Genomic DNA, 23,340 nt, shown 5'->3' on the forward strand with positions numbered 1-23,340 from the left:
ACCTGACTCTAATGTCAATCATTTAACAATGTCTTATTTCTAACTTACTTTTTAAACTCTGTAAAGTAATGCAACTATTTTTTATTTCACTTTTGTATCCAAGATTTGTACTACGTACTTGTAACTAAAGATCAGAGGCAGACTTTGTAAAGGCTTTTCACTGTACTTCAACAATGGAATACAACTGACAATAAAGATGTTCTATTCTGTTGTGACTTTGTAGCTTTGCTTCCATTCAAGTCCTTATCCATTCTCTTTTGAAAGTGAGTACATAAGAAGTAGCCATGACTTGGAGGTGACCGTGTTGAACTGGATGGACAAAGTTAAAAATCACACAACGTCAGTTATAGTCCAACAGTTTTATTTGGAAACACTAGCTTTCGAAGCACTGCTTCTTCCTCAAGAAACCTTTGAAAGCTAGTGTTTCCAAATAAACCTGTTGGACTATAACCTGATGTGTGATTTGTTTAACATAAGAAGTAGGAACAGTAGCCCATACAACTTCTCAAATCCTAGCAAATGATCCAACATTTGCTCAAAATAACTAACAATATAAAGGAGGTAGTCATCTGTGATATTTTGTTTGAACCTGCAGTTAAAAGAAATACATAACATAAATCTAATTTCTCTGTTGTAAAGCAGCAGCTATACTGTGAACCATTTTAACTTATAAATTGGGTCATTGCAATGGATTAGGCAGACATTTAATAATGAGCTGAAATTCTCTCAGAAAAATTAAGGATGTGGGTTTCTAAAGAGTACTTGTGTGTGTTACATAGAATCTACATATGTAAGTGAACTATTCAGTCCAAACAATTCGTGCCAGTGTTAATACACAACAAAAGATTCTGTCCACACATTACTACCTCCCTCAACAGTCCCTTATCTCTCTATTCCTTTCTGTATGTATTTCATTTCCTTCCACAGTAACTGCTTTAACCATTCCATGTGACAGAAAGTCTCACATTCTCACCACTTCCTCTGTTAAAAAACATTCCTCTTAAATTTTTTGACCTATTAGTGATGTTTTCCTTTTTGTTGTACTTGGTCACAAGTGGAAATATCTGTACCTTTGCTTTATTGAACCCTTCCACAACTTTAAAGACCCATGGGAGACTGATTAGCAAGGTTAGATCTCATGGAATACAGGCAGAACTAGCCATTTGGATACAGAACTGGCTGAAAGGTAGAAGACAGAGGGTGGTGGTGGAGGGTTGTTTTTCAGACTGGAGGCCTGTGACCAGTGGAGTGCCACAAGGATCGGTGCTGTGTTGTCTACTTTTTGTCATTTACATAAATGATTTGGATGCGAGCATAAGAGGTACAGTTAGTATGTTTGCAGATGACACCAAAATTGGAGGTGTAGTGGACAGCGAAGAGGGTTACCTCAGAGTACAACAGGATCTGGACCAGATGGGCTGAGTAGTGGCAGATGAAGTTTAATTCAGGTAAATGCGAGGTGCTGCATTTTGGGAAAGCAAATCTTAGCAGGACTTATACACTTAATGGTAAAGTCCTAAGGAGTATTGCTGAACAATGATACCTTGGAATGCAGGTTCCGAGCTCCTTGAAAGTGGAGTTGCAGGTAGATAGGATAGTGAAGAAGACGTTTGGTATGCTTTCCTTTATTGGTCAGAGTATTGAGTACAGGAGTTGGGAGGTCATGTTGTGGTTGTACAGGACGTTGGTTAGGCCACTGTTAGAATATTGCATGCAATTCTGGTCTCCTTCCTATTAGAAAGATGTTGTGAAACTTGAAAGGGTTCAGAAAAGATTTACAAGGATGTTGCCAGGGTTGGAGGATTTGAGCTATCAGGAGAGGCAGAACAGCTGGGGCTGTTTTCCCTGGAGTGTCGGAGGCTGAAGGGTGACCTTCTATTTATGAGGGGCATGCATAGGGTAAATAGGCAAAGTCTTTTCTCTGGGGTCAGGAGTCCAGAACTAGAGGGCATAGGTTTAGGGTGAGAGGGGAAAGATATAAAAGAGATCTAAGGGGCAACATTTTCACGCAGAGGGTAGTACGTGTATAGAATGAGCTGCGAGAGGAAGTGGTGGAGGCTGGTACAATTGCAACATTTAAGAGGCATTTGGATGGGTATATGAATAGGAAGGGTTTGGAGGGATATGGGCCGGGTGCTGGCAGGTGGGATTAGATTGGGTTGGGATATCTGGTCGGCATGGATGGGTTGGACCAAAGGGTCTGTTTCCATGCTGTACATCTCTATGACTCTATGACTTCAGGTGTCAGGTTTTCATTTCAATGACCTGCCACATTGTTTAACAATTCAACATGTTTTATCATATCAGAGTCAGCTTGGTAGCACTTTTGATTCAAGTTTCACACCAAGACTTGAATATCACAGTCTATCCTGACACTTTGCATTAGAAGGGCTTATGCCCGAAACGTCGATTCTCCTGTTCCTTGATTGCTGCCTGACCTGCTGCGCTTTTCCAGCAACACACTTTCAACTCTGCATTTGCACTGAGGAAGTGTTGCTATGTTGTCTGTCTTTCGAAAGAGACATTAAACAGCGATCTTTTCTGTCCCCTCAAGTAAATGTCAGAGATCCCATCATACTATTTTGAAGAGTAGAGGAATAATCCAGGATCCACATCATTATTCCTTGTTATTTGTGGGAATCTAAGGTGTTCAAATTGCCATGTTTTCTAAGTCACAGTTACTCAACCTCAAAAGTGAACCATTGGCTGTGGAGTGATTTTAGATGAATGGTGTTGGTGGAAAGCATGATATAAATACTGATTGTATTTTCTTTAATAATGAATTTCTTTCTGAAGTGTAATTATTTGTAAAAACAAACAGCACCCATTCTTCATTGGTGACAACTCAATGTGATGAATAACCAAGCAGCCTTTTGTTGGTGCTCATTGTGGGAGGGCCATTGAACCAGGAGATCACTGCTCTTCACATTTTCTTTCAGCAGGTAGGCAATTTGTGGAATTGTTTACAGCACAGGACTGTTGATGGCTGGGTTGTTAAGTATATACAAAGCTGAAATAGACAACGTTTTAGTCAGAATAAAAACCAAATGACTGCAGTTGCTGTAAATCAGAAACAAGAAAAGAAATTGCAGAAAAGCTCAGCAGGTCTGGCAGCATCTGTGAAGAGAAATCGGAATTAACGTTTCTGGTCCAATAACCCTTCCTCATAATCTTCTCTGGACTGCTTCCAATGCCAGTCTATCTTTCCCTAGATAAGAGGCCCAAAGCCTTTCAAAACAGTCCAACTTCTGCCTTGTATAGTTTTAGCAAGATTTCTCTATTTGCTGATCCAAACACAGGTAGCAACAAACCATTGGGCGGGTACAGGATAGATCAATGACAAGACATCTGAGTTATGAATCAGAAATATCACCCAGGGTCCCCATTCCTGATTTATTTGCACTTAGGCACCTCTCATTTGCTGGAAAGTGTGATATTGAGTGACTGAAGAAAGGGATCATCTGGGCTGGAAGGGAAGGGAGTGACTGATGCTTGTGAAATTGATGGAGAGAAGTGGAACTACAGAATGGTGGATTTGACTTTTATTGAAGTTGAATTCCCACTGTAGCTGAAGGATAAGAAAATGTGAGGCTTAGGTAGAGGCTGTCTCAATTCTTTCATTGCGTGACATCTGTCTCCTTGAATGGGTGCAATGTATCCATGCATTTACCAGTGTGAAGGGGCCCATCAGAGAGACAGGGTTGGAATGAACATATTCCCTGGCCAATGTTTCATTCTTGGGCTTACTGAGGCTCAGTGCAATCTGGAAGAACAGCATTTTATTATCCACTTGGGGACTCCTACAACCTTCGGGGCTCAATATTGAGTTCAATCATTTTAGATAAACACAGAAAGAACCGAAAATGATGTAAACCACAGCGAAAACCGAACCAAAGCAGATTCAGGTCTGGCAGCATCTGTGTGGGTGCAACACTTGCGCCCACACCTCCCCCCTCACTTCTCTCCAAGGCCCCAAGGGAAACTTCCATATCCGCCACAGATTCACCTGCACCTCCACCCACATCATCTACTGCATCCGCTGCAGCCGGTGTGGCCTCCTCTATATTGGGGAGACAGGCCGCCTACTTGCGGAGCGATTCAGAGAGCACCTCTGGGCCACCCGGACGAACCAACCCAACCAACCTGTGGCACAGCATTTCAACTCCCCCTCCCACTCCACCGAGGATATGCAGGTCATTGGACTCATCCACCGCCAAACCACAACAACCCGACGGTCGGAGGAGGAGCGTCTTATCTTCCGACTGGGAACCCTCCAACCGCAGGGGATGAACTTGGACTTCACCAGTTTCTTCATCCCCCCTCCCCCCACCTTGTCTCAGCCGGATCCTTCCAGCCCGGCACCGCCTTCCTGACCTGCAGTCTTCTTCTTGACCTCTCCGCCTCCACCCTACTCCGACCTATCACCCTCACCTTGACCTCTTTCCACCTATCACATTTCCAACTCCCCTCCTCCAAGTCCCTCCTCCCTACCTTTTATCTTCTCCTGCTGAACACTCTCTGCTCATTCCTGAAGAAGGGCCTGTGCCCGAAACGTCGAATCTCCTGTTCCCTGGATGCTGCCTGACCTGCTGTGCTGTTCCAGCAATAAAGTTTCAACAGCATCTGTGAATAACTTTGATTTCTCTCCACAGAGGCTGCCAGATCTGCTGAGCTTTTCCAGCAATTTCTGCTTTGGAGTCAATAATTTCAGACCCTGACGTTTACTCACTCGTACATCCCTGGCCATGTCATCACACGGGCTGCCTTCATTGCAGCTAACTCATGTTCCCTCACTGATAGTCCCCATTAGCAGCTTTTCTATCTCCCAGGCTCACCATTACCCGCCCTTTGTCCAACAGCTGTCTCCTCTCTCTCTCTGGGCTGTATCTCCACCTATCACTTACTCCCTTCTCTCAGCCCAAATCCCCACTCCCAGTCTTATGTACCAATCTTAACCTAGCTACAGCAGTTCTGAAGAAGCATCACTGGACCTGAAACGTTAACTCTATATCTCTCTCCACAGACGTTGCCAGACTTGCAGCAAAAAGTAGATTTGTTCATGGAAAGGATTGGGACATTGCTGGCAGAGAGGCGTCGCTGTGTAATAGCTGACAAGGGAGTAAGGTGATAGGAACGCACCCTCCCGGAGGGCTCTTTCAACTGAACATCACGATAAATTAAAAACAAAATTGCCCAGCCTCGTTGCTCGGTGCACGCAGTTGGATCAGTGATCTGGACCCAGAACAACAAATCGAAACAAGCTCCAAGGGGGCAGAAACAGTGCGCATCTGCAGAATTCAGAAATTGCACATTTCCAGAGTTAAGGCAGAGTGTGAGAAAATGGAAAGGTGATATTCAGTTACGTGGAGCAGTGCTGAGACAAACAAAACCATCGAATAAAAACCAAAATGCGTTTTCTCAGGTGGATGCTGCTGAGCAGAACTGCAGGTAAGTTCCACCTCTGCTGAACCCGCCAGCACGTCATTTCACCCCCTCTGCTCCCTCTTGGGTGTCTTTCTTCATCACCTTAGACATGAATTAGGTGAATTTTGTCCATATCTGTTCGATGACACGGCAAGAACCCGCGTCTTGATTTAAGTTTTCAGGTTCATTGTAAAATGTTAAACCTTTAACTGGAGTGACGGGGATCGCCGTGACCCTAAGGTCTATTTAAAACAAAATCCTGGCGAGGCTTTGTCAGGATTCGAACCAAAGGCTGCCCAGAAAATATCTATGGTCTAAAATGTCCGTTCCTGATCCCGGGATTCTGCTGGGAGATAATCTTGGATGTGGAAAGTGGTGGGGGCTGTGATGTTTCTCAAGTCGAATAGCATCCACCACGCACGCATTCTTTTGTAGTGACTGGTCAGTTGAAATTGGCTTTGTCCTAAATTTTAAATTTTAATTCCTTTAACTTCTTCCCCTCATATTCTTCAGTGAACTAAATCTTTTCATTTGGAGATCCCAACTACATACAATCCAAATGCACAAATGCTTTTCTTTCCCCTCTCTGTTATTCTATTTATATTTCTTAAAAACATAATTAACTTTCCTTATTGCTGCTGTTTGGCACCAGAGATCTTTTCAGCAGCCGATTCTGAAATGAACTCTGTTACGTTGGGAATTTCACCCAATCTGAATCACGTTAATCGAGGTCTATTTTTAAAATGGTTTTAGGGTTTGGCTTTGTGTCAGAACTTTCAAACTTAAATAGTGACAGGTTCAGTTGGCATGGAAATTGTGACCTGCTTGGTTTACTTACAAAAGAAACACTCCTTCTGAAGTAATTCTCAGGTTCCTGTTCACATTAACAATGGAAATTGCTGATGTAAACACGTCCTACTGAATAAAAGTCGGCCCCCGGGGAGATGTTACAGTTCCAGGTGGTTGTGGGGTGTGTATGTGTTTGTGTGTGTGTGTGTGTGTGTGTGGCGGGGGGGGGGGGGGGGGGAGAAGGAGGGGAAGGAGTGGAGTCTATATCTAGAATATTTACACAAGTAGTTTCTATTAGAAAAGTAAGAATTTACAGTTGAAACAATAATTTATATTAACATAAATATTAAAAATAAAGATTTATCAAAAGACTTTAAAGTGAATTATATCTACATGCCCTTGTCTAATGATGTATTGGTCCCTCACCTCAACAAATACAGACTATAAGGAATAACGTGAGAGATCAACAAGTGATATACCACTGCTTTTCAAACCTGTTATGACTGTGGCCAGACAATCAAGGCTTGAGAACTGTTGTGATCTCCTCAGTAAGAACTGAGGCAGTGGGGTCAGGAGGCAATGAGGGCAAAGGCTGATTTAAAAAGGGGGCCAGATTAGTAAAACACACAAGTTATAACTCGGTCAGAGCCCCCCATAGCACCCATTGCTACCTCAGAGTTCAGGACACCAATGTTTCAATTTGAAACCTCACTTGGGTTCCCAACCCCCATTTTTGGAAAATTCTGCTGTAAACTAAAATTATCATTGGTCTGGAATGTAATAGAAAGCTCTACAGACTCTGCATCAATAGTAAAACACATGATTCCCTTTCACCCCCATTTTCCCCAAGTTATACTATTTACTTGAGTACATTCTCTGGACATTAGCCTTCTCCTTCTCTCCCAACATCCATTTTTTTCATGTGAACTGAAACTGTGATTATTGAAAGGCTATTTTACTAGGTTGGGAGGGAAAAAATTATCTTTTTAATGTTTTTTCTCTCTTCCTCAATCTCCTTCAGGTGTTCCTCCACCTTCCTGATCTTTCCCCTTTTTTTACACCCCATCCCCACCTTTCTCAGAATTCTATTTTCATCCCTCTCTCTCTTTGTGTCTCTTTACTCCTCTCCTTCTCTTTGTCTGTATGACTTTGGTCAATGGGAGCGTCTGGCCAAGTAAGGGATAGCAGCAACGTGCAGGTACAAGCAAAAACTGAAGAGGTGAGGCTTTGGACAGGAATTAATGGTGTAACAAAAACAGAAGTTGCTGGAAAATCTCAGCAAGTCTGGCAGCATTTATGGAGAGAAATCAGAGTTAACGTTTTATAACGGTAGAACTGAAGAATAGAACTGGTTCTGAAGAAGGATCACTGGACCTGAAACATTAACTTTTGATTTCTCTCCATATATGTTGTCAGACCTGCTGAGCTTTTCCAACAATTTCTGTTTTTGTTTCAGATTTCCAGCATCTGCAGTTCTTTCGGACTTTTTCAAGTAAATGATGTACTTTGTTTTAAGGCACCAGCACGATCCTTTAGGATGACAATTAGAGATCCAGGCTTTGGATGTCGCCATGTCACGCTTCTGTCAACTCCTGACTTCACTGCTGCTGTGTGAATTACTGGGAACAGGTATGTGAAAAAAGAACTGAAAACAAAATATGCTGGAGATCATAGTGGGTCAGGCAGCATCCATGGAGAGAGAGTCATACAGTCATAGAGTCATACAGTCATCACATCCTACAGCAGAGACAGGCCCTTTGGCCCAAATGGTCCTTGCAAACCAAAATGTCCATCCACGGTAATCCCATTTCCCTGCACTTGGCCCATATTCTTCTAAACCTTTCCTATCCGTGTATTTGTCCAAATTCCTTTTAAATGTTGTTAATGCACCCACCTCAACCACTTCTCCTGGCAGCTCATTCCATATGTATACCACACTCTGTGTAAAAAAGTTGCCCCTCAGGTTCCCTTTTATTCTTTCCCCTCTATCCTTAACCTGATGACCTCTAATCCTTGATTCTCCAGCCCTGTGAAAAAAGACTGAGAGCAAGCTAACGTTTTGAGTCTAGGTGACTCATCATCAGAGCTGATGGATGTTGCCTGACCCACTGTGATTTCCAGCACTTTTTGTTTTCAGTACAGATTCCAGCATCGGCCGTAATTTGCTCCTCCCTAATGTAAAGAAAGAAATTGCATGTGTATAGACTCTTCAGCAACCTCAGGTTCCAATGTGCTGTACAGACAATAAGAACTTTTTGAAGTGTAGTTACTGTGACAATGGAGGAAGTGCAGCAGCTAATTTCCACAGAACAAACTCTCAACCATATCATCTGTTTTAGTAAAGTTCATTAAGGGGAGGTACAGGCCTATGTTTTAATCCAGAAAGGCAGATAGATCTGCACCAATCTTTACACAGTTTTATCTATATTTACAGAGTTCCATATTATAAGCATGCAGCTTCTAACACAACAAATACAGTTTCGGTCCGTGTCAACATGGATCTAGGTAAATCACCAGTCAATGACCACCAATTGCATTTAATTAAACATAATTAATACACAGTTAAGCATCAGGATCCTGGTCAGAACTTCTTTAATTTTGTTTAGATAGCCTCATGAGATCTTTTACTGTTTAACTGAGAATGTAATCAGGGTTTCAGTTAATGTCTCCACCTTACAGATGACTCTCTCATAGTGCACTTGGAGTGTTAATCCAGACTCTAACCTCCTGACTCAAAGTAAGAACATGACCATTGAGCCATGTGTGGCACTTGTTGTCCTGCTCACCTCTGTCCATTTGTTGATACTGTTAGTTTGGTAACGAGTCAGGACAAAATAGGGCCATTGCTGATTTCCTTGACAAGTCAGAAATTTGTTGCTACTTGCTGATTATATTATTGCATTGAAAAGAGTCGCTTGGGTAAAATACTAGAGTAGGACTGTGCACAAACTGGGGCAACGTGTTAAGGAAGGGAGGTTTTTGAAGAAGCAGGAAAAGAACAAAATAAAGTTTTATTCCTGACTATTTATGGATTATCAAACTATATCTGCCATCTGGTGGCCCTGTTTTCTGAAAATATTCACAGTCCTCAGTATGTTGTGTTATTGTCCTGTATCCCAGTTACACTGTGCCTCTGTTGGTGCCATAACATGATGACTCGACAATAACCTCTTGTTCTCCAGTTTCTGCTTCTAAGTACAGGATCTGTGAGCCGTACCTGGACACCGCAAAAAGGTACCATTCCGGATTCTACTGTCCGCGGCTTAATGAAGATCAGGGACAAACCCACTGTTGCCGTCAAAGCAACCAAACCTTGAAATATTGCTGCAATGAGACTGAATTTCAGAGTACAATGAAAATGAACACGTCAGCTCAGACCAGGAGATCTGTGTACGTATGAAAATGGGACCAGTGTTTCTGCAGGTGAGGGGGGAATAGGGCAGGTTAACAGGACAGCTGTTGAACTAGTGATCGCTTTGACATGGGGTATCCTCATTGTGGGGACAATGGACCTCCCACAGAGCCAGTTGAAAGGAAAATGGGTTTTCTTAAATTTAATGATTGGCAAGTGAGGTGTAACAATAGTGGGCTAGAGGATGATCATTGTCTTGGTGGGGACAGCCAATTGCTGACACAAAAACAGAGATTGCTGGGAAAGCTCAGTGGGTCTGACAACATCTGTGGACAGAAATTAGAGTTAATGCTTCGGGTTTAGTGAACCCTCAGAATGGCAGCCGGAGACAGCAAATGGTGGAATTCAGTCAATGTCCCCATTTCTGTATGGTGCCCTGTAAACCTTGAGATGTGAGTTGGGCATGGAAGTGTGAGGAGGGAAGGATCTATCTGTAATCCTGGAGCATAGACTTTCAAATATCTTGCCTTTATTGCCATAGCTGAGGTCACTGGATAAAGCACAGACCAGAGCAAGCCCCTCTACCTTCCAGGGGTAAGAGTAGCAATTGCAGGATTTTCTTCAGTTCTCTGCACAAAGGCAGGTCCAATGCTGAGTGCCATGACCTCCATCATGGGCAGATCCAATATCCAGCCCAGGCTGGAACTGGGAATGAGCCCTGTGCTGTTGACACTGAACTGACTGGTACCAGCCAACTGGCTGCCCCAAGAGACCTGAGTCTTTGTAGCAACATACACCTTCACATGTTGCACTCTGGATGGTGCTGGTGGAGGCTGCAATGATTTTTCCGTCACACAGCTGACCAAGAATCTCTCCCACTTTTACCTCCCAAAACTGCAGTGTGAATTGTAAGGACTTGCAAGTTGATCCTCAACCTTGTCTGTGTCATAAACACAACATCCTTGGCCACCAAGTCTTGGAATGAGACTTGAACCTGAAGTTTCTGGCTCAGAGATAGGAAGGCTACCATTGCAACATAAGATCTCCAACATTGCACTAAATAGATGCTCTAATAGGAAAGATTGCTTCATTGTTGATTGACTGTGTGTTTGAAAATGTGTTGGTGACATTCCCTAACTCACTATTACAGGTGCTCTGTCTGTTAATCACTAATTGCTGATATGTGTCTTGTCTTTTCTCCCCTCATCCCCAGTAATTACGGATCAATGGCTGTGATCTTTGTGTACAGTCTCTGTGTTGTGGCCCTGTTGTTGACAGACCTGCTTCATTACTATACACTAAACAGGGACAATCTCTGGTGGTTCCAGCCTCTCCAGTGCCTCTGTGAAGGTTGCAATGGTGACCACAAAAAAACAAGGTCAGACACAACCCAGAGGTGAGGGCTATCATAACTGGTCATCACCGGCGCAATGGTCATCACTGAGTCAATGGTCATCACGGGATCATCATCATCACTAAATCAATGGTCATCGCTGGGACAATGGTCATCGCTGGGACAATGGTCATCACTGAGTCAATGGTCATCATGGGATCATCATCATCACTAAATCAATGGTCATCACTGGGACAATGGTCATCGCTGGGACAATGGTCATCACTGAGTCAATGATCATCACTGGAACAATGATCATCGCTGAGTCAATGGTCATCGTTGGGACAATGGTCATCACTGAGTCAATGGTCATCATGGGACAATGGTCATCACTGAGTCAATAATTACTGAGTCAATGGTCATCACTGAATCAATGGTGATTGCTGGGACAATGGTTACATGCAGAGAAGTGGCTGTTGGCTATAGATTGTGACTTGGCAGAAACACTAGATGCTGGAGTAATCCCCCTGGTGATGCTGACCAGAAAATTACCCCTTTTGACATAGACCTGTACAGCATGGAAACAAACCCTTCAGTCCAACTCATCCATGCTGACCAGATATCCTAAATTAATCTATTCCTATTTAGTAGCACTTGGCCCATATCTGTCTAAACCCTTCCTATTCATACACTCATTCAGCTGCCTTTTGAATGTTGTATTTATACCAGTGTCCACCACTTCCTTTGGCAGCTCATTCCATACACACACCACCCTCTGTGTGAAAATGTTGCCCGTTAGGTCCCTCCTTTTGACCAAAGTTTTCAGTGCTGGATTAGAAGAGCAAAGAATGAATCAGACCATGCAACATACACTAGCCAATGGCTTATACATAAGACAGGTATAAGGGACCAATCTTATAGGGATCTAAGCGATGTGGATGATGGAGGATTTGTGATAAAACTGGATGAGAAGTCCAGCGAGGTCTCTCCCTATACCATGAACATCTCATTCCATGTAATTCATGTTTCTGATGAGTGGCTTGGGGAGTTTCTCACAAGGCAGAGTAGAGTTATCAATTAAGGGGGATTACTGCTTGTTAAAAACTTTATTAATGCCACAACTCATCTCATTTATATTCAGCTTTCTATTTTATCAAACAGGCTAGGTATTGAGAAATCTCAACATGGAAGTCAGAGTGAGCGCCTAGCGTGTTCAGGTCACCATTGGCTGTGACCAGCCTCCATGCTGCTCAGCAGCAAGCAGCATCTCAGGACATGATCCACAGGCATTAGACGTATGTGCCCCTTGTCCATGGTGCATTGGCATCCAATATCTGTCTTCACAACCATCATGGCACCTCCGCAAGCCACTTGCAGGACACTGAGGAAGCAGAGACCTGCAATGAATGGCTTTTTACGCTTGCTGATTAAACCAACTAATTGTGCACATTCCCTAATTTACTCCCTCTGGCTTGGAAGTTCACCTAAACTATGCCCCTCATGATTTTATATAAGGTCACCCTCAACCTCCTATGCTCCAGTGAAAAAAGTCCCAGTCTATTCAGCCTCTCCTTACAACTCAAACTTTTCATCCCTGGCAACATCCTGGTAAATATTTTCTGAACCTTCTCCAGCTTAATAACATCCGTCCTGTAACAGGGCGACCAGAACTGGATACAGTATTCCAGAAGAGGCCTCACCAACGTCCTGTAAAACCTCAACATGACGTCCCAACTCCTGTACTCAAAGGTCTGAGCAATGAAGTTGAAAAGTCAGTCAGAAGCTGTGGGTGTCACTGGCTGGCCAGCATTTATTGTCTGTTCCTAGTTGCCCCTTGAGAAGATGGGGATGAGGTGCCCTCTTGAACTGCTGAGCATTGACCCACAATGCCCTTAGGAAGGGAATTCCAGGATTTGAAGCCAGCCACACTGAAGGAACAGTGATATATTTCTAAGTCAGTGAGTGGCTCGGAGGGGTACTTGTAGGGGGTGGTGTTCCCCTGTATCTGCTCCCCTTGTCCTTCCAGATGGAAATTGTTACAAGTTTGGACAATGCTATCTGAAGAGCCCTGTTGAGTTGTTTTTGATGTCCTTTAAGCTCTAGTCAAACCCAGAACCAAGCAATTGGTGCCCCAAGCTCATCAGCACAACTGAAGCATGACACCTCTGACAGAGCAATCCTCCCTCAGTGTTGCATCTTATTGTGTTTGGGAAGTGGGGCTCAAACTCTGTTTCATCAACCAAAGGGGTAAGAGTGTCACAAACTGAGCCAAACAAACATCAACTCTTTCAATATACATTCTGTAAATTTGGTGATTATGATGGTAGAATTTCAAGATGATATTGTACAAATTACTACAGATGAAAGAATGAAAAATGATTTTTCACACACTTTGTGTCACTTCAGATTCTGTGCAACCAGTATGTAACTACAGCAACATTTATTTATTAATTTATCTTATTCTGGAGATAGTGCATCCCTGTTATCAGTCACTTTAAATATTGACAGAGATAAGCCATGATGATTATTCCATCGATAAAGGGGAAGCTGTGTAAGGCCACAAGGCAGAAAGGAAAATAAAATGAGTTGCTGTCTTTCAGTTCCTAGATGGTTGAAATAATGATACATTAGGCTTAGAAAGATAGGAGCTTTTTGCTTCATTCTAATCTGTAATGCTTTAATGTAGAAGACCACTTCATAGAAATCCTGCAGTATGGAAACAAGCCATTTTGCCCATTGATTCCACACCAACCCTTTGAAGAGCATCCCATCTAGTCGCAGCCCCATACCCTATCCCTGTGATCCTGCATTTCCCATGACTAACCCACCTAGCCTGCACATCCTTGCACACTATAGATAATTTAGCATGGCCAATCCACCCTAACCTGCTCCTCATGGACTGTTGGAGAAACCAGAGGGCCTGGAGGAAACTCACACACACACACACACACAGAGGGAGAATGTGCAAACTCCACACATTGGAATTGAACGTGGTGTTATGGACTAGGCCAGACCACTCAAAACATTATTAAACAGGCAACCCAGACTATAACTTTGCAATTTGTTTCAGTAAGTATACAGTGAAAATTACTCAGAGAAAGCTAGCTAGGTTGACAACTAGGTTTTAAAACAGATAAATTTATTCACAAAATTATACAATGAAACACAAATACCAGAATAAAGAATACCTACAGAACTCAGTCTATCCAAACTAGACTTAATTATGCTGTTCCAAATATACACAACAGTCCCAATAAGCTAACCCCCCTTAAAACACAGTTTAAAAATGGAACACAAGCTTACAGGTTGAAGTTAGAAGCACAGAAAGAGAGAGTTTCCTCACAGCTCACTGTTGAACTCTCAACTAGTTCTGAACTGAACTGCTCAGCTAGAGAGCTGACCACTCCCCTTTCATTATACAGGTCTTTTCTAAAACATGACCACTTTGGCCTGAAGTCTCATCTGTTTACATATAAATAAAAAATCTTCTCAATACCTTTTAATCTCTGTACCAAACCAGTCTAATCAGCACCAGGAATGGTTTATAACCCCTTTGACAAACAAACAAGGACATCGTATCCTTGAGAAAAGGAACAGCTTTTAGAAAAAGGAAACCCAGTTTTGTGACAGCTCCCACCATAAAAAAAATTAACCATCAATAGCAAAAGAGGGCTTCATTTTTAAAGCCTTTCAAAAACCCAGTTAGTAGTCTATACACACATATACACTACACTAACTATAAACATGCAAACATGCACAGCTACATGCAAATTCAGACTGCACCACACCCACCACCAAATGCCTCATTCAAGTCTCGATAACGCATCAGCAATCACGTTTCCGCGACCTGTCACCTGCACAATTGTCAAAGTGAACGGCTGCAACAACAAGCTCCATCTAAACAGTCTGGCATTTTCATCCTTAAATTCTTCCACAAATGTCAATGGGTTATGATCAGTGTTTACGATTGTCTCAGATGCATTGCTGAAAATGTGTTGCTGGAAAAGCGCAGCAGGTCAGGCAGCATCCAAGGAACAGGAGAATCGATGTTTCGGGCATGAGCCCTTCTTCAGGAATGAGGAGGGTGTACCAAGCAGGCTAAGATAAAAGGTAGGGAGGAGGGACTTGGGGGTGGGGCATTGGAAATGCGACTGTTGGAAGGAGGTTAAGGTGAGGGTGATAAGGTGAGGGTGATAGGTCGGAGTGGGGGTGGGGGCGGAGAGGTCAGGAAGAAGATTGCAGGTTAGGAAGGTGGTGCTGAGTTCGAGGGTTGGGACTGAGACAGGGTGGGGGGAGTTTCCTCATTTCCCCTCTCCCCACCCTGTCTCAGTCCCAACCCTCGAACTAGTTTCCTCATTTTTTCAGATGCATTGCTGATTATATAAACACTGAAATGCTGTAATGCCAACACCAAGCTTAAAGTCTCTTTCCCCACCATTGAATATTTCTGTTGATGAATGTCAACTTCCTGGAAAAATGCCTGAGGTGTCTTCCTATTCTCTCATCATCCTCCTGCAGGAGCACAGCACCGACACCCATATCGATAGCCACTTTGAAAGGCTTTGTGTAATCTGGTGTGGTTAATACTGGGGAAGTGGTTAACATAGTTTTTAGACTGTCTTTTGACAGTCCACTGTCCACTGAAATTTTTTGCCCTTTTTTAACAATTCGGTGAGTGGAGCAGCCACACTGCTAAAGTCAAACTTTCAGTAAAATCCACTCAACCCCAGGAACCGTAATACTGCTTTTTTTGTAGACGGTGCGGGAAATTCCCCAATTACTTTCATTTTTGCATCCCATGAGGGCATTCTTCCGTGTCCAATAACATGGCCCAGGAAGGTGACTTGGGCTTTGGCAAATTCATTTGTAGCTAGGTTTATCACCAAGCCTGCCTTCCGAAGTTGATCGAAGAGTCCGATAAATGCTGTAAATGTTCCTTCCATGTGTGACTAAAAATCACCAGGTCATCAATATGTACCTCACAGTTGGGTAATCCAGAAATGACCTTATTAGTCAGTCTCTGAAATGTGACTGGAATGTTTTTCATACCAAATGGCATGACTTTGAACTGACATAGTCCATTTGGCTTTACGAAAGCTGAAATTGCCTTTGCTCTCTGACAGAGATACTTGCCAGTAGCCTCTGCACAAGTCCAACTTAGAAATGTAAGTTGCTTATTCCACTTTTTCAACACAGTCCTCCAACCATGGAATTGGATATGCTTAAATTGTTGTAACAGCGTTGACTTTGCGATAGTCCACATATAACTGTTGGGTACCATCTGGCTTTGGCACTATGTCTATAGGTGAGCTCCTGTCACTTTAACTCACTTCAATTATGCCATCTTGGAGCATGCACTCTATCTCCTTCTGAACCTGTGCCAACTTTACAGGGTTATGCCTATAAGGAGGTTGTTTAATTGGAACAGCATCTCCTATACCTACGTCATGCACAATTAGGTTCATACTTCCCAGTTTATTTCCGCATATCTCCCCATGTGATAGTAATAATTCTTTCATGTCATTTTGATTTTCTTGTGGAAGGTAACTCAATAAGTTATCCCAATTTTTGACAACTTCCACATTGTCCAATTTGATTTGAGGAATGTCCAATTCAGAATCCTCTGAGCTTGGTTCTTCCTTCTGTGCTGTAATCATTAACACCTTCTCCTCTTGCTTTCCTTCCCAATCAAAATACCTTTTGAGCATATTCACATGACACACTCTGTGAGATTTCTTCCTGTCTGGAGTCCTTACCAAGTAGTCCACCTCACTCAATTTCCTTTCGATTTGATAAGGTCAATTAAACCTTGCTTTTAAAGGTTTACCTGTTACTGTTACCTTATCCCCAATTGCAAAATTACGAATTTGTGATTTCTTATCTGCTTCCTGTTTCATTGTATGCTGTGATACTTTTAAATGCTGTCTAGCCTACTCTCCAGCTCTATTTAATCATTCTCTAAAATTTGACACATAGTCCAAATGGGTGGTCTCTGAATTCTGACTTATTAACTTCTCCATCATCAATTTTAACGGTCCTCTTACTTCATGCCAAAAAATAATTCAAATAGACTGAATTTGATCAATTCATTTGGTGCATCTCTGATCGCACAAAGTACGAATGGAACTCCCTTATCCCAGTCATCCAGATAGTCCTGACCATAAGCCTTTCACATGGTCTTTAGTGTTTGATGCCATCTCTTTAGCGCTCCCTGCAAATCTGGATGGTATACAGTAGATTTGAATTGTATTATTCTCAAGTTATCCATAATCTTCATGAATAATTTGGGTGTGAAGTTTGATCCTTGATCTGACTGGATCTCTATCGATAGTCCGTATCTAGTAAAAAAAATTAAGTAATTCTTCTACAACCCTTTTAGCTGTGATGTTGCATCATGGAATTGCCTCTGGAAATCTAGTCTACACATTGTTAATAAATACTTATTGCCACTTTTTGTTTGAGGTAGGGGACCTATGCAATCAATCAAGACTCTTGTGAAAGGTTCCTCAAATGCTGAAATAGGTATTAAAGGTGCAAGTTTATTACTGCCTGTGGTTTTCCAATTAGCTGACACGTATGATACATCTGGCAAAATTCAACTCCATCCTTATGTAGTCCAGGCCAGTAAAAACGTCTTTGTATTTTAGCCTGTGTTTTCCTCCTCCCTAAAAGACCTCCAAGTGGTAGCTCATGCGCAACTTGCAGCACCTCCTTTCTATACCCTAATGACAAAACAATTTGATGAATCTCTGCCTATTTCGCATCTGTTTGAATGTGTGATGGTCTCCGTTTCTCCATTAAGACATCATTTGTTAAGTAATAACACACAGGGATGCATTCATTCTCCTTCTCTGTAAATGTGTTTTGATATAACTGTTTTAAATTCTCATCTTTCTGCTGTAATTCAATCAGCTTAATAGGGCTAAAGATATTGGCGTGTTTACCTATTTACTCCTGCTCTGTGTCACTTATCTGATCAAAAAAAGTCTCCGATAATGCTATGTTGGCTTCCTTTTCTGTGCCTTTTGATCTCTCCTTCTTCAACTTGTGCCTCTGTGATCTTGTGATCACATAATCAGTAAAAATTCCTGGATAAACATCCTTCATGTCTTCAGTGGCTTGTGTCTCCACCGGCTTTCAACTAAAGTAAGCAGCACGTCTACCAGTGAATCAGCGATATCATTTGCAAGAACAAATTGTATTCCTGGGGCTGAGAGTTTGTCCAAAATACTCCTACCACAAATTCTCCATCTCTTCTCTGGACTCTCCTCTAGCCTCACTTTACATAATTGAGTGTTTTTTGTCTCACCATGAATTTCTGTTACGAATACCTTTTCTGGCAATAGTCCCTCAGGAGTACATATCTCCTCATCCTTCAGCATTACAAACTGAGAGGATCCTGTGTCCCTCAATATTATAAGCTCTTTACCTGCTACTCCTGACCTATGTGAATAAACTTTACTCTTGCATATATATATTTTTAAGCAGATCTGGCACTTTCTCCTTAACCAACCTCTAATCCTCTTATACATTCCGAGGCAGTTGTCTAACTTCACTTGTGCTTTTTGTTACTAGTCTAACAAAACTCCCAGGTTTGTCCAGTTTTCCTACTTCTGGTTTTCTCTTAGCCCACCAACACTGGTTTCGTGTGACCCACTTTATTACAATTAAAACACCAGAGCTTTTTAACTTCTTTGTCCCCCTCAAGGGTTTCTTTTTTTACCCTGTGGTAAGTTCTCCTTATGATCCAGGAGAACGTGAGGACATCCACCTTTCCAGGTGAGGATCTCTCTTTGACCCAGTTTCTATCCCTCATGGACTAAAATTGATTCTGGAAGCCAAACCGTGTTATATGGACCAGCTCATAATCGTCAGCCCCTTCAGCTGCTAACCTTGCTGTTTTAACTCTCTGCTCTTCCATATGAGTTTGCACTATTTCAGGCAGTGAATTTTTGAATTCCTCCAAACAAATTACCTCTCTAAGGACATCATAGGTTTGCTTGACTTTTAAAGCTCTTATCCATCTATCAAAATTACTGTTTTGATCCTTTCAAACTCAAATAGGTTTAACCAGGGTCCCTCCTTAGATTCCTGAAACATTGTCCATAGGCTTCTGGTACAAGCTCTTAAAATGGCTTTTTTCACTCCTCATATTCCCCAGATACCTCCTCTGATAGTGATGTGAATACCTCACTAGTCCTACCTACAAGTTTTGTTTGGATCAACAAAAACCACATTGCCACTGGCCACTGCATTTGTTTAGCCACCTTTTCAAATGAGATGATAAAGGCTTTCATATCCAACTCATCAAATTTAAGCAATGCTTGAACATACTTAAACAGTTTCTCACTCGGCTTCTGACTACCAGGGGCTTGCTCCTCCTCACAGTCTTTCTCACTAAGCATCCCCTCAGCCTTTATCTCCAGCCTTTTAAACTGACTTTCCTTTTTAAGTGTCAGTTTTTGAAGTTCAAAAGCCCTCTCTTTCTCTTCTGCTCTTCTCTCTTGTTCCCTCTCTTCTGCTTTTAATTGTAATTCAAACTATTTCATTTCTGCTGCTCTTTCCTTATCTCTCGCCTTTAACTCGAGCTGCTTCATTTGCAATCGAATTCTTACCACCTCCATAGATTTTATTCGTTTCTTCAGCAAGTTTAAATGCTGAGCTACTGCTGTAATTATCTCTTCTTTCCTCACAGAAGCAGGCAGTTCCAATTCCAGCTCGTATGCTAATTCCTGCAGCTTGGTCTTATTCACCCTTTGCAAAACTTCCAAAGTCAACACATCAACATTCAACGTTTGGCGACTGAAAGAGCCATTCCTATCCCAAGCTTTGTCTACCCAACGAAACCTACACCCAAAATAAAGACACTAGCACCAACCACTCGCTGTTTAAAATCCCGCAAATAGCCCCGAATCTGTTATGGACCAGGCCAGACCACTCAAAACATTCTTGAGCAGGCAACCCAAACCATAACTTTGCAATTTGTTTTGGTAAGTGTACAGTGAAAATTACCTGGAGAAAGCTAGCTAGGTTGACTACTAGGTTTTAAAACAGACAGAAATGTATTCACAAAATTTCACAATGAAAACAAAGACCAGGATAAAGAACCCCTACAGAGTTCTATCTATCCAAACTAGACTTAATTATGCTGTTCCAAATATACACAACAGTCCCAATAAACAAACCCCCCTTAAAACACAGTTAAAAATGGAACAGATGCTTACAGGTTGAAGTTAGGAGAGCAGAAAGAGAGAGAGAATTTCTACACAGCTCACTGTTGAACTTGCAACTAGTTCTGGACTGAACTGCTCAGCTAGAGAGCTGACCGCACCCCTTTCATTATACAGGTCTCTTCTAAAACGTGACCACTTTGGCCTGAAGGCTCATCTTTTTAGATTCCCTACAGTGTGGAAACAGGCCCTTCAGCCCAACAGGTCCACACCAATCCCTCTGAAGAGTAACCTACCCAGACCCATTTCCTTCTGACTAATGCACCTAACACTATGGGCAATTTAGCATAGCCAATCCACCTGACCTGCACATCTTTGTCACTGTGGGAAGTAACCCACGCAGACACGGGAAGAATATGCAAACTTCACACTGAGGCTGGAATCAAACTCAGGTGTCTGACATTGTAAGGCAGCAGTGTTAACCACTGAATCACTAGCCACCCCAAATATATAAACAAACAGGCCTCTCAATACCCTTTAATCTCTGTACCAAACCAGTCTAATCAGCACCGGGAGTGATTTACAACCCCTCTGAAAAAAACCAAGGGCATAGTATCCCTGAGAAAAGGGACAGCTTTTAGAAAAAAGGAACTGGCTTTGTGACACTGGGTCCCTGGTGCTGTGAGGCAGCAGTGCTAACCACAGTGTTACCCAGCACCACGCAGCACCTGGGTCAGTGCTGTGTTATATAAAAGCCAATATTCCACTGCAGCCATGAAAATGGTCCCTTTGAACACTTACCCCATGTGCAATTAATTACTGCTAATTAGCTCCTGGATTTTTACAGTCAAAAAGTGTCCAAGGAACAGGTATCGATGTTTCGGGCATAAGTCCCTCATCAGGAATGAAGGGCTTAAGCCAGAAATGTCGATTCTCCTGCTCCTTGGATGCTGCCTGACCTGCTGTGCTTTTCCAGCACCGCACTCTTGATTCGAAGCTCCAGCATCTGCAGCCCTCACTTCACCTAATTTTTAAAAAAAGTTTTCAGTCACACAGATTCCTTGGTCGCATAGAATTTCTGGGACATTTTCTGCATCTTCTTCTGAGCAGACAAACACAAAGTAATTGTTTGTTCTCCATTATAAATTCTCCAGTCCCCGCCTGCAATTAGCCCATACTTTATCCTTGCTAATGTTTTCCCATTAATATATTGATAGAAGCTTTTACAGTTTGCCTTTGTGTTTCTCACTAGCATATATTCATATTCTCCTTATCAGTTTCTTGGTCATCCTTTGCTCAGTCATGAATTGTTCCTGATCCTTTGGTTTACCCTATTTTGACATTCCTGTAAGCCACTTCCTTTGGTCCAGTGCATCTTGATGTGTTTTATTAACCATAGTTGAGTTAATTTCCCTTTGGGTGTATGTGACTTAGAGGAGTGCATATCTGTTACAGACCATTTGGTGTTTCTTTAAATACTAGCCATTGTTTGGCTGCCATCAAAATTATTCAAAGATTTTCCCAATTCAACCTAGCCACTTTGCCTCTCAGACCCTCATAGTTTTCTTTGCTCAGAATTAAGATCTTAGTTTCAGACTGAACTATGTCACATTCAAACTTCACGTAAAATCCTGTCACATTATTGTCACTAATGACGATAGACTACCTTCCTGCAAAGTTTTTAATAAGCCCTTTCTCATTACAAAACACCAAATTCAACTTGATCTTTAATTGGCTTCTCAACATACTGTTCCAGGAACCCATCTCATACATGCTCCAGGAATTCACTTCCCAAAGCATTAGCACTGACTTGGTGAAACCAGACTATATGCAATTTGAAGTTGTCCATTATTATTGTATAACCATGTGACCAGCATCGCCAATCCCCTGATTTATAGCATGCCCAGTGAGAACTCAACAGTTTGATGTTCTGTGAAGAAGGGAGAGGGGTGGTGTAGTGGTAATATGAAGAGACTAGGTGACCCAGCACCCTAGGCAAATGACCTGGACAGAGGTTCAAATCTCACCATAGCAACTGGTGAAATTTGACTTCAGGAAAAATCTGGAATAAAAAGCAAGTCTAGTGGTAATCATGTGACCACTATTAATTGTTATTAAAAACCCATTTGGTTCAATCATGCCCTTTAGTGAAGGAAATCTTCCATCCAGTTTGGCCTATATATAACTCGAGATCCACAGCAATGTGGTTGACTCTTAACAGCATCTGGGCAATTTGGAAAGGACAAATGTCATGTGACCCCCATATTTCATGAATTAATTTTAAAAATACCTTGCCAATGTTTGCTTCCATTTACTGATTCTAAGCTCCATGGTATCTATATCTTGATCGTCTGTTGAAGAAATGCCTTTACAATGCACCATTCCAGGTGTGGTAACTGTGTCTTTTCTGTCTACCATTCCTAAATGTAGCAGATCCTTGAATATTCAGTTGTCAGTCCTGGTCACCCTGTAGCCAGGTCTCTGTAATGCCAACTAAATCATATCCTTTTACCTCAATTTGTATACTCACTTCAATCATTTTCTTTTGAGATTTGACATGCATTGAGATAGAAACTTTTAATTCCAGCTTTTTTAACACTTATTCTCCTTTTTAATCCTATTTGTTGCTAGTCACTCTCCTAACCTACTTATTTTTGACTTGTTTCCTCTCAATAATTGAATCATTCTGCAAAGTGAGAAACATTTATCTGGATCAATCATGCCCTTTAGTGAAGGAAATCTTCCATCCAGTTTGGCCTATATATAACTTCAGAAAATATGTTGTTGTCCTTAATCACATGCATTTCCAAAAGGATTAATCCCAACCTAGAGTCATAGAGATGTACAGCACAGAAGTCGACGCTGACCAGATATTCTAAATTAATCTAGTCCTATTTGCCAGCATTTGGCCCATATCTTAAACCATCTCTATTAATTGAACTGTATAGAATTATACAGCACAGATGCAGTCCATTTAGACCAATTCCTGGTATTTATATTCAACATGAACCTCCTCCCCTATGTCATCTCATCCTGTCAGCATTTTGTTCTGTTATTTATTGTTGTATTGTCTAAATCCAGGAGAAAGTGAGGACTGCAGATGCTGGAGATCTGATGGACTCCAGATTCCTGATGAAGGGCTTTTGCCCGAAATGTCAATTCTCCTGCTCCCAATTCCTGATGAAGGGCTTTTGCCTGAAACATCGATTCTCCTGCTCCTCAGATGCTGCCTGACCTGCTGTGCTTTTCCAGCACCACACTCTCGACTAAAG

At 42.0% G+C, this 23,340-nt stretch overlaps 1 pseudogene across 1 annotated transcript; it reads left to right on the forward strand.

The window, feature by feature from the left end:
- The first annotated feature begins 5,093 nt into the window (after positions 1-5,093).
- Positions 5,094-13,254, forward strand: LOC122542658 (protein shisa-like-1; annotated as a pseudogene). The gene is made up of 4 exons (XR_015754072.1): positions 5,094-5,448; positions 7,730-7,842; positions 9,396-9,603; positions 10,779-13,254. The product of XR_015754072.1 is annotated as a protein shisa-like-1 (transcript).
- The last annotated feature ends 10,086 nt before the right edge of the window (positions 13,255-23,340 follow it).

Source organism: Chiloscyllium plagiosum, unplaced genomic scaffold (genome assembly GCF_037043375.1).
Source record: "Chiloscyllium plagiosum isolate Xiang-an unplaced genomic scaffold, Cpla_swu_hap1 HiC_scaffold_42, whole genome shotgun sequence".
In the NCBI taxonomy this organism is placed as follows: domain Eukaryota; kingdom Metazoa; phylum Chordata; class Chondrichthyes; order Orectolobiformes; family Hemiscylliidae; genus Chiloscyllium; species Chiloscyllium plagiosum.